The sequence below is a fragment of the Podarcis cretensis genome (genome assembly GCF_951804945.1).
Source record: "Podarcis cretensis genome assembly, chromosome: 2".
Taxonomy (NCBI): domain Eukaryota; kingdom Metazoa; phylum Chordata; class Lepidosauria; order Squamata; family Lacertidae; genus Podarcis; species Podarcis cretensis.
The window spans coordinates 3,154,870-3,165,884 of record NC_137171.1 but is presented as its reverse complement, the minus strand read 5'-3'; positions in this window follow the sequence as shown (position 1 = coordinate 3,165,884).

Sequence of the window (11,015 nt, the reverse complement as noted above, 5' to 3'; positions counted from 1 at the left end):
AGAGCATTCCATGCTAGTGGCCTCTGAAGATGAATAGGCAAGCAAGATCAATATTGTAAATACATACCTAAAAAGGGAAAGGGACAATGACTTTCCATTGGGAGCTTGCCACTCCCAGGATTTGTTGAGCCCCAAAACCAGAATATATGATTTGCTGGCAAGTTCCAACGTGACACTTTTTTGAGGTGTAGTGTGGGTTAAAGTACGACAAGGTTAAGACCTTGGCTTCTCTCCCCCACTCCCAATTTCTGAGTGCTACCATTACATATGGTAGGCTATAAGTTCTCCATGTCCTAAAATAGGTGTTTGTTCAGATTTTTAAAAGAAATGGGTCCCCAAATCCATATTTGGATTAAAGGCGGTTTCTGGGCCTGAAATGGTTTGAGGATGTAGAGCAGGGTTTCCCAACCTTGGGTCTCCAGCTGTTTTTGGGCTACAACTCCCATCACCCTTAGCTAGCAGGACCAGTGGTCAAGGAATTGTAGTCCCAAAACATGGGAAACTCTGATTTAGAGGGCCACAGGCTCCTCACTTCAGCTGTATGGGAACCTTGCCTGGTATCAGGCTCTTTGCCCTCAGTAGTAACCCGCACTGCCTTCTGCAGCTAGGATAATATCCTGCTGCCGCATTCCTCTCTTCATTGTGAGATGGTCTACTTTGCTCTCCCCTGCTGGATTTTGCAGTCTCATCACAGATCTTCTCCACCACTTCCCTCACCACACCCATCACGGCCAGCTCCACTCCTTTCTGTTTATACTGCAAATATTTGCAATCTCTCTCTCCCTGGTCAGCTCCTTTGTGCAACCGGACAAATTTGTTTCTTGATCTTCTCATCCCTTGAGCGTTTAAAAATGCATGTTAAGCTGTTCTTCTTTTGGATAGCCCTACAGGTTTCGGAGAGGTCAAAGAGTTGCTCAGAATAATGCATAGTATTCTGGGGTGCGTCCACAAGCAATGTAAAGAATAAGGCTTGACCTGTTGTTTCTGGACAGCACAAATAATGGAAAGTGCCCAGAACTGTATTGTTTTGTTATATTTGTTCTCTTCTTAAAAGGCCACGAGAATTGCCTTGCCGTTTATCCAGCAGCTCTTTTCCAACAACAGCCCAGCCAGGTGCCCTTGGGAAGCTCACAATCAGGGCCTCGTGGCCCCTCTCCAGGTATTGTTTTTTTGCCCCCAGCAGCTGGCATTTAGAGGCATTCTGTGTGTGGTACATGATGGGTCATTGTAGTTTTCAGTGGGATAAGCTTCCGTCTCCCCAAGCCTAATTGCTCCATGGGAAGATGGCAGAATCTTCCTGGATACTGCAGCTGGGAAGTCAGTCTGGATGTGTGTGTATTGTGAGTGAATGAATAAATGGGAATGGATGTGGATAAATGGATGTTTATATGCCTGTGTGTGGTTGTGTATGAATGGGGGGGGGGGCTGGCCACTTTGCTTTGGCCCTGCTTCCTATTGTCATGTGGCCTCTAGCAGGTTAGCCATGAGGGAATGCAGCTCTCTCTCTCTCTCTCTCTCTCTCTCTCTCTCTCTCTCAAATCTGCCACCAATCCATCTTGCAGTAATGAGTTCCCCAAATTAACCATGTGTTACAGGAGGAAGTACTTTTTTTGGTCTGTCCTGAATCTATTGCCTATGGTCTTCATTGGGCTATATTATTATGAGAGAAGCAGAAAATGGTCTTCTCTCTATACTGTACAGTCATACCTTGGAAGTCGAACACCTTGCAAGTTGAATGTTTTGGCTCCCGAACACTTCTGCAGCTTCCAATTGGCTGCAGGAGCTTCCTGCAACCAATCGGAAGCCACGCCTTGGTTTCTGAACATTTTGGAAGTCAAACGGACTTCTGGAGCAGATTCTGTTCGACTTCTGAGGCATGACTGTAATTTTATAAACTTCTAGCATACCCCTCCCCCACCATGTTTGTATTCAAATGATACTCATAATCATTCCCCAAATGGCAACTTACCATGTTGTATATTAGGGATGCAATCATATACAGTTTCCTGGGAGTAAATCCCATTGAACTCAATGGACTTATTTATGAGTAGACTTGCATAGCATTGTGCAGTAAATCACTTAGCAAAATGGCAGCATTGTCCCAAGTGGTGAGGAGCGTTTGCCCTAGTTGCTTGCTTCTGAAGATTTCTGCCAGAGTGTGTTTATATGGTGAAATTGCTCTGCTTACATGGCAATGTATCACTGACCACGCACATTCCTCAACAGTGCTGAAGTCTGCTCTTAGTTCTTTGTTTGCACAGAAGCCTGAAACACAGCACCATCAGATAAATTCAAAAAGAACTAAAGTGTATATGCCCTTGAACCTATTTTATACGTCAAAACAAGCATTAGGCTATTTCATATCATATATCTGTATGACTGCAGGGCTGTCCTCTTCAGGATTCAAAAATATTTTCTCTACACTTGGTAATTTGTCATTTGAGTTCAGCAGGGATGACCAGTTATTCACCATTTTCTGGTTAATCGTCACATCTGTCTTGGTGTTAAACTCTTTCCTACATTACACATCAGCCTTCACAAAGTTTCTCCCTCTCATTCAGTGGCAGCCCACCAGTCTTGAGTGCTGGATGAGTGAACCTGTATGGTACAAACTTCTTCAAGTATTGGTCCATCACATTTATGCTTTACATTTTGAGGTCAATACATTTACAATACAGTTACATTTTGTCTTAGAGACAAAAACAAGGCACAGTTCCCTTAATTTCTCCCCAGACACCCCCCCCCCATTTATTTGGGTCAAGGCAGTTGGTGGAAGGGAGCTGTTTGCTTGTGTTTTAATTATGGGACGGCTATATAAATGAAGTGAGTAAATAAATAACCCCACCAACCACATTATTTCCCTGTTCATCGAAACCTCCCTCCCAGAATCTGCTGCTAGCCTGGCAAATACCTGTATGGTGCCATACTTTTTAAAATCTGCTGTGCGTATAATATCAGCTTCAGAGGGGCAATTTTGATCAGGGAGCCAGTGTGAGGGCATGGGTTGTTTTGTTTGTTTCATTTCATGGATTTAGGGTGGCCTTGTAAGCAAGTCAACTGATATCATTGAGTCTACTCTTAACTTAGGTGGACACCACCCTTCTATTCCACCCTTCATCAAGTTCTGGGGTGAAATGCTCCCTTCCCCAGTGCTCTGATACTGAGCCCCTGCAACCCACACACTGCTTTAACTAGAGGCCAGGAAGGGAGCTCTGATCATGGACCTCCAGACTTGCATCAGTTTTAGCCCTCAGGTGTGCATGAAATAGCTTTCACTCAGACATCCCTCCCCGGAGAAGATCTCTGGCAGATGCCTCTGGGGTTAATTCTCTACATTTCCTTCCTCGTAGTTTTGCACAACCAGTGACTGTGGTTCTCCCTGATTTATGGTCTGAGTGGAAGCTGGGACTTCTCACTCTCATTCCTGGGTGAAGTCATGAAGCATTCTAGAGAGAAAGATTTATCAGTTCAGCAACCAGCCCCCAAATTCTACAAACCCTTAGATGGGAATGGCAGAATCTCACCTCAGTGAATACTGTCAAGAGGCAGCATCTGGCCATAGCAGTGGGGGTGCAGGGTGAAGCCTCCCTCCCAACGTGGGTGGTTTTGCTGCAGTGGCTGAGGCGGTTGCAAGGTTGGGCCATTGGGCTTTTGCTAGTGGGATCATGGCCAGTCTGGCACTCCCTCTGGGCTCACTGCCATCCCTCCCCATCCCAACAGGCAGCAGCAGATTATTTATACAATTTACTCAAAACATTGATAGGTAAAGGTAAAGGTACCCCTGTCCGTACGGGCCAGTCGTGTCCGACTCTAGGGTTGTGCACCCATCTCACTTAAGAGGCCGGGGGCCAGCGCTGTCCGGAGACACTTCCGGGTCACGTGGCTAGCGTGACGAAGCTGCTCTGGCGAGCCAGCACCAGCGCAGCACACAGAAACGCCGTTTACCTTCCCGCTATAAAGCGGTACCTATTTATCTACTTGCACATGACATGCTTTCGAACTGCTAGGTGGGCAGGAGCTGGGACCGAAAGACGGGAGCTCACCCTGCCACGGGGATTCGAACCACCGACCATGTGATCAGCAAGCCCTATGCACTGAGGTTTAACCCACAGCGCCACCCGCGTCCCAAACATTAATACCCTGGCTTTAAAGACCCAAGAACGACTCCCACTGGATCAAACCAGAGGCCCATCTAGTCCAGCATCCTGAACCCACAGGGACCAAACAGGATGCCTCTGAGAAGACCACAAGCAGCACCTGAGAGCAAAAGCACTTTCCACGTTCCCTGAGCAACTGGTGAGGTCACTCCCACGCCACCTGTTTGAAGCACATGACTTACAACCCTGGGAACTGCGGTTTACCCCTCACAGAGCTTCAATTCCCAGCACCCTTAACAAACTACATTTCTCATGATTCTTTGCGGGAAGCCATGTGCTTTGCATGTAGGATGTGGATGTGGGCCCACTGTTAGCCAACAATCCTTCTCCTCCATGAATCTGTCTCATCGTATTTTAAAGCTGTCCAGTCTTTGCTGCACGGCGGCTTACAGCATCAGTTAAATATAGATCTATATGATAGAATAATGGTAACAAATAATAAAAGAACAATATCTGCCATAACTTCATCCAAGCTGCTGCCCTTTTCTGATAGGAGCGCACAGAGCAAGAGCTTGCAGAGGAAGGAGTTGGTGGTTGCAGCACCACGGAGAGCTCCAAAGGTCAGAAGCAAACCAATCCCTTCTGAGTCCCTGCCTTCAGTTTACCTCTCCTAGGCTGTGCCCTGGGGAGCCAGCCCTCTGTGCACTTGTCAAGAAAGGGCATTTATCCTGCATTCCAGGGCCTCCTGGCTGGTGCGTTCTCTGCCTAGGTGGACTAATTGTGGGAGGCACACAGTTCCTCTGGTCCAGGGGAAGGCACCCACCAGGACCCTGGTTCCGACTCTATGAGTCCTGGTGTTGTAGGAGGTGGTTCAAAGGGCTCCTCATCTTCCAGTTTCAGTACTCTCCTGATGCAATTTGCTCATTTGCTTAGAAGCAATTGTACTTCTGCAAATTTGCACTGTTCTCTGCTTTGACTGCCCTATTTAACTCAAAGTAGGCTGCTGTCCGTGTTCCCCCACCCTCTTTCTCTCTGTATTTTTGTTGGAAGCCACTCAGAGTGGCTGGAGCAACCTAGGAGGACTGGGGAAAAGATTGGCCACCCTGTCTAGAGTCTCTGATTTATTTTTTTTAGTTTTCCATCTGGTGTACAGAACCAGAGAGATTGTAGAACCTGAACTTTCTTTGATCTTTGTCGCAATGGGTGGGGCAGAATCTCTCTCTCCGATCTATCCTCCTTTGTTTGCACATTCCTGTCTCTTTGTTGCCTCAGCCTCAGATTGCAGCAGGCTGCCAAATAAAACAAAACAATAATAACAATTATATTTAGAAAGTCTTTCCCAAACTAGAAAACCAAAAAACTTGAATGTGATCAATCCAGAATGCCCTGCTGGCTGACGAGGGGAAGGGAGACTCTGGGCTCTTTAGCCTTTCTCTTTTGTGTGTGATTTGAATGTTTCAGCTTCTGGTTTTGAATGTGGCTTTTTTAGGAGTTCAGAGAGTCTTTATGTACCCACAGATGGTGCTAATACATTGCTAGCAGATGCATCACCCTTATTCCAAAGCTTTCATAGTGAAATACAAGTTTCCTTTTCTTTTTCTTGTTTGCAAGTTACCGTATACTTTGCTTCCCCTACCATGTTTTCTCCAAGGAGCAGGTAGTTTGCCTGTCTTCCATTTTATCCCAACAACAACCCTGTGAAGTAGGTTAGGCTGAGATATAATGACTTGCCCAAGGTCAGCACAGGAAGCTTCACAGCTGAACGAAGATTGAATGATAGTCTCAGTTCTAGTCTCTCAATCCACTCTAATGTGTCTCCTGATCTACCTGATTTGGGCTTCATTGAAAGGGGAGCAAATGGCTACTATTTAAATTTCATATTAGTGTATTTTTACTGCTACAGAGGGGCACATGTTGGATTTTTTGTCCAAGGTGCCAAAATAATTTAACTGGCCCTCGGGGGAGGACACAATTTGTTGCTTTACCTCAAGCTCTGATCACTCTGTGGCCACATTTCACACCATACATTTAAAGGACTATGATACCTCTTTGAACAGTCATGGCTCACGGCTTCCCCCAAAGAATTCTGGGAGCTGTAGTTTGAATTTCTCGGGGGAGCCATGAGTGTTCCAAGTGGTATCACAGTGCTGTAAATGTACCGTATTAAGTGAACACTCTACTTGCCAGTGAATCCAGGCTCTCTACCCAGCATTGCCTCTTTCCCATCTGGTCACCGTGTATGTTGTAGTCAACCATTTGTGGTTGTCAGATGCTGCCCAGAAGGACGTGATGGAGATGCCAGACCTACCAGTATATGGCAGAGAGTGTCACATTTAGTCCATTGACAGCACTGTGCCATATGGTGGACTAGGCCACTAGGCCAAGTGTTGGGAGGGTGGTGGAAAACTGAAGGGGGGATCCATAAATCACAGGCGGCCCATCCCAGCTTGTTAAGAGGAATGTTTCCATTCTTCATGTCACCCATAAAGTTTATCTCTACACTCTCCAGGTCACTGGAATTTATTTAGAGGAAGGGTGATAAGTCTTAGAGAATTTTTTTTCTTTAAAAAATTGCCTGAACTCAGCATTGTTCCCCTAGGTGTGGCTGGAATGCATGGAGGGGGGTAGCCAGGGGCTGTTTCGAGAGAGAAAATGTGCTCTGCTGAAATGCGATGCTTGGCTCAAAGACTAGTTTTTGCTGGTTGGTGTGGAGAGGAAACAGGATCCCATTCCCCAGCTCTTCTAGCCTACAAGGTTCCTCTCTGGGACCTGTGTGAGCAGGATGAGAAACAGATGCAGGTGATGCAGCACGTAGCTTTGGCTCAAACCATTTAAGGCTTTAAATCAGAGATGGGGATCCTGTTGTTGTAAGATGCTGTTGGACTCCAGCTCCCACCATCCCTGACAATACCTGAGACTGATGGGAACTGGAGTCCAGCAAAATCTGGAAGGTCACAGGTTTGCCATCCATTCTTTAACTTTTAAAACCAGCACTTTAAACTGGGCTGGAAATCATCGTGGCTTGTGCAGCAAAGGCATTAACAGAACTGCCCACCTCACCTCCATCATCGCGGCCACATTCTGCACCAAATGAAGTTTCTGAACTGTCTTTAAAGGTAGTTCCAGGTTGGGTGAATTACAGTAGCCAAGCCTGAATGAACATTCTACGGACTAAAGATCTGCAAGACAATCAGCCAACACACACACACACACACACACACACACACACACACACACACACAGAATTGGAGCGGGGGGGGGTAGTAAGAAGGCAATAACCAACATGACTGCAAAATGTTGGTGACATGTCCACCCCCCAACCCTGTCCTTGCACATAGAAAACAAAACTATGTTAGGTAGAAGGCTAAAGCAGACCAGTGTAAGAACCAAATCGTGGACTAGATGAGCCTTTGGTTTCCCCTTCTTCTGTTCTTATATGCACTAACACAATCTTATGCATGCCGGCTCAGAAGTAAGTCCCATTGCATGTAATAGGGCTTATTCTAGGTAAGTGTATATAAATTGCAGCCAAAGCTGAGTTCCCACGCAGAATTGTTGTTGTTGTTTTTTAAAAAAAACACTGGGATTTTTTATTCTGCTGGGCTTATGACTGCCTTTTTGGGTGTTTCATGGACTAAAGACAGTATATCAAATCAATAAATCAACTTACTCAACAAAATATGGAGTGATTGGTCTTGCTTTCTGGAATGTATGTTCTAATGAAAATGTCTCTTTGTTGAGTCTTGACTTTTGAGATATATAAAATAAATACATTGTTGTACTCAGTTATAGACCTGGCATGGAATTTTCTGCAATCCAAGAAACTTTCTTCCCAAGTGTGCATTGGGATTGCAGCCATATAAACACAAAAATAAGTCTCAGTAAATAGCCAGGATAATTTTCTATCCTTACCTGCTGCTTCCCCTGGATCTCCCACTCTAAGGGATGCCAGCAGAGGCAGGGGAGTGGACAGAGGCTCCATAGGGTGAGTGCTGCAGAACAGCAATAAAATATGGATGGAGAAACAGGCCAAGTAGGCACCTGGGAAGTCAGAATCTGTCTTCAGTCCCATATGCACCCACAACAATGAACATGCACCATGGATTATGCTGAATGCTGTAGGGCAGTTTGCTAGTGTGGTGTGCACGTGCAAGAATTCAGTAATTTGCAAAAACTCTGCTAATTTAATGCACCTTCTAAGCATCAACACTAAAAAGTATAGAACAAGGATGTGGTCCTCTAGATGTTGCTGGGTTCCAGCTCCCATCAGCCCTGCCTCAGCCAGGGGAGAACTGCAGACCAGAGAAGCGGGTATAAGTTGCAATTTCAGCTGAATTTGGGGGGACCACTTGAAGCATCTGTTGTGTTGAGCTATTTCAATTGCTTTTGTTTGATTTGCAAACAGCTGAAAGTCTGTAAATTTTGATAATAGACCCGATTTGCAGTGGGGGTTGAATAATATTGATTGCAACTGTATATATATGTTGTGTGTGTGTGCGCGCGTGTGTGCGTGTGCTCTTATTTGATTTTGGTTTCCATTTCTTGTCACTTTGCTGTTTGCCATCCTGGGTTCCTTTGGGAGGAAGGGTGAGATACAAATTCAACAAACAGACATGTACACTTACCTGGGAATACGTCCCACTGAACTCAATGAGACTTAACTTCTGCGCATAGGCTTGCACATTAATGGTCCTGCTGCTCTATAGCATCTCTATGCCAACCAGGCATTTTGCAAAGACATTTGTTTTTCATTTGTATAAATAAATGCTTACGCTACCACAGTGTCATGTCACACTCAAATGAAGTCAAATAACCTTCTGGGTGAGTGCAGAATAAAAACTCAAGTTTTTAAGACAATATTGACAATACCGGAATAATCAACATCAAAACGCCCTGCTGAAGGACTGACATTTTGGAACTATTTGCAACAGTTCTTTATCCTAACTGCACAGTGTCCATGCTGATGGATTAGACAGTGAACCCGTTAAAAGGCCTGCCTGGCTATGGGCATGAATGAAAGGGTGTTGCCTTGGCTGGGATGCATGCTTACTGGGCGAGGCAGGTAAGTAAACCGTCTTTTGCCAAGCTGAAAGTTGATCTGTCAACACGGCACGTTCCAGTATTTTGCATTTGCTTTTGCTTAAGCAAATGAATGAGCTACCTATGAGAAGCCAATAAACCATATATTACTCATGAAATGACATTATTCAGTGTCTCAGGAATAGGGATTGCCACTGAGGTACTTTGCATTTTTTATGTTGGTTCCATCAGCTGGAGATATATTAAAAATTAACAAGTCACTGGGTCTGGGTACATACCCCCACGTCTAGCACCAGCCCTTGGTCAGAATGGGCACTAGCCAAGGGCCCAGCTCAACCTGCCACTCCCTTGCTCATTGCCAGCTCCTTCCTCTCAGAGCCTGGCATTCTGGGTGAGGTGGCTGAGGTCCAAGTTACATGAAAGACCATATTCCCTCATACGAGTATGATTCTATCTAGAGTCTGAGATGCTCCGGAGAGGCCCTTCTCTTGGTCCTACCACCTCTCAGTCATGCTTGGTAGGAATGCAGGAGAGGGCCTTCTCAGTGGCTGCCCCCAGACTTTGGAACTTCCTCCCTAGAGAAGCTAGACTGGCTCCTTCTTTGTCTTGCTGCCAGCAGCTAATGACTTTCTTGGTAACTGATTGCTTTTCATGAAAGGTCTGGTGCCATGCTGTTTCACATTGGGATGTGTCAGGGAACTGCCATCAGCTCAGAGGTGAGAGGTGGAAGGGCAGTTGGGTTACAGGGAGCCTCCAAAGATTGTGAGAAGCAGCACGTCCTCTGTGGAGGAGGGAAGCCACGCCTCTAGTGGGGAAGGGGCGCAGGGCTCGGAAGATGCAAGGGAGAGACAGAGCACCGTGCATGAGCAAAGCGGGGGAGGAGGCAGGTCCCCCTTTGGCCATGCCCTCTCTGTGCAGTCGGTTTACATGCAGAGAGGGGAGGCGTAGGATGGGGGTCAAGAGACTACTCTGCTGGCGAAAGTTTAAGGACCGCCCACTCTCAGATTCTGCTAGCGACTGAGCAAGACATGGAATTGGGACGCTCTGCACTGTGAATGTTTTTACACTGATAATAAAGCCTTTGAAAAGACCAGTGGGAGTCTTGCCTGTTCGCTCTCGAGCAACCACGCCAGCAGGCATTACAGTATGGTTTTAATAGATTTTATACAGTGGTACCTCAAATTACAGACACTTCAGGTTACATATGCTTCAGGTTACAGACTCCGCTAACCCAGAAATAGTACCTCGGGTTAAGAACTTTGCTTCAGGATGAGAACAGAAATCGCGTGGCGGTGGCAGCGGGAGCCCCATTAGCTAAAGTGGTGCTTCAGGTTAAGAACAGTTTCAGGTTAAGAACAGAGCTTCAGAACGAATTAAGTTCTTAACCCGAGGTACCACTGTATATGTATATGTATACAGTTTTAATTCTAGCAGTTTTATAATGATTGCTTTTTCCTATGTTTTTAGCGGTTCTTATTTTTATCTGTAAACTGGCTTTAGTTCTGTCAGAGGGAAAAGGTGGATATTAATAATTCCCTGTGCCACTACGACAGTTTAGTGTGCTGGCTGGAAAGACTTTAGAAAGGTATGAACATATACCGTACATTCTAATTAAAAAGTCCTCCTCGGCTCTGCAGAAAACCATGGTGCCAGCCCAGGAGCTCTCCTGGCCACCTTAACACCTGACTTCTAAAAGCCTTCTGCCTTGGCCCTTTCTCAGAGCCCAGGTGCTGAGGGAAGAGGCAGAAATGTCACCATGGGAGGAGGAGGAGGAGGAGGAGGAGGAGGATTGGTGGTGCTTCCACCACAGATATGACAGTTGTTGGCTGGAGGGTTAGTGGAGGGACCCCATTGGCTGGACCATGCATGGGCCTCATG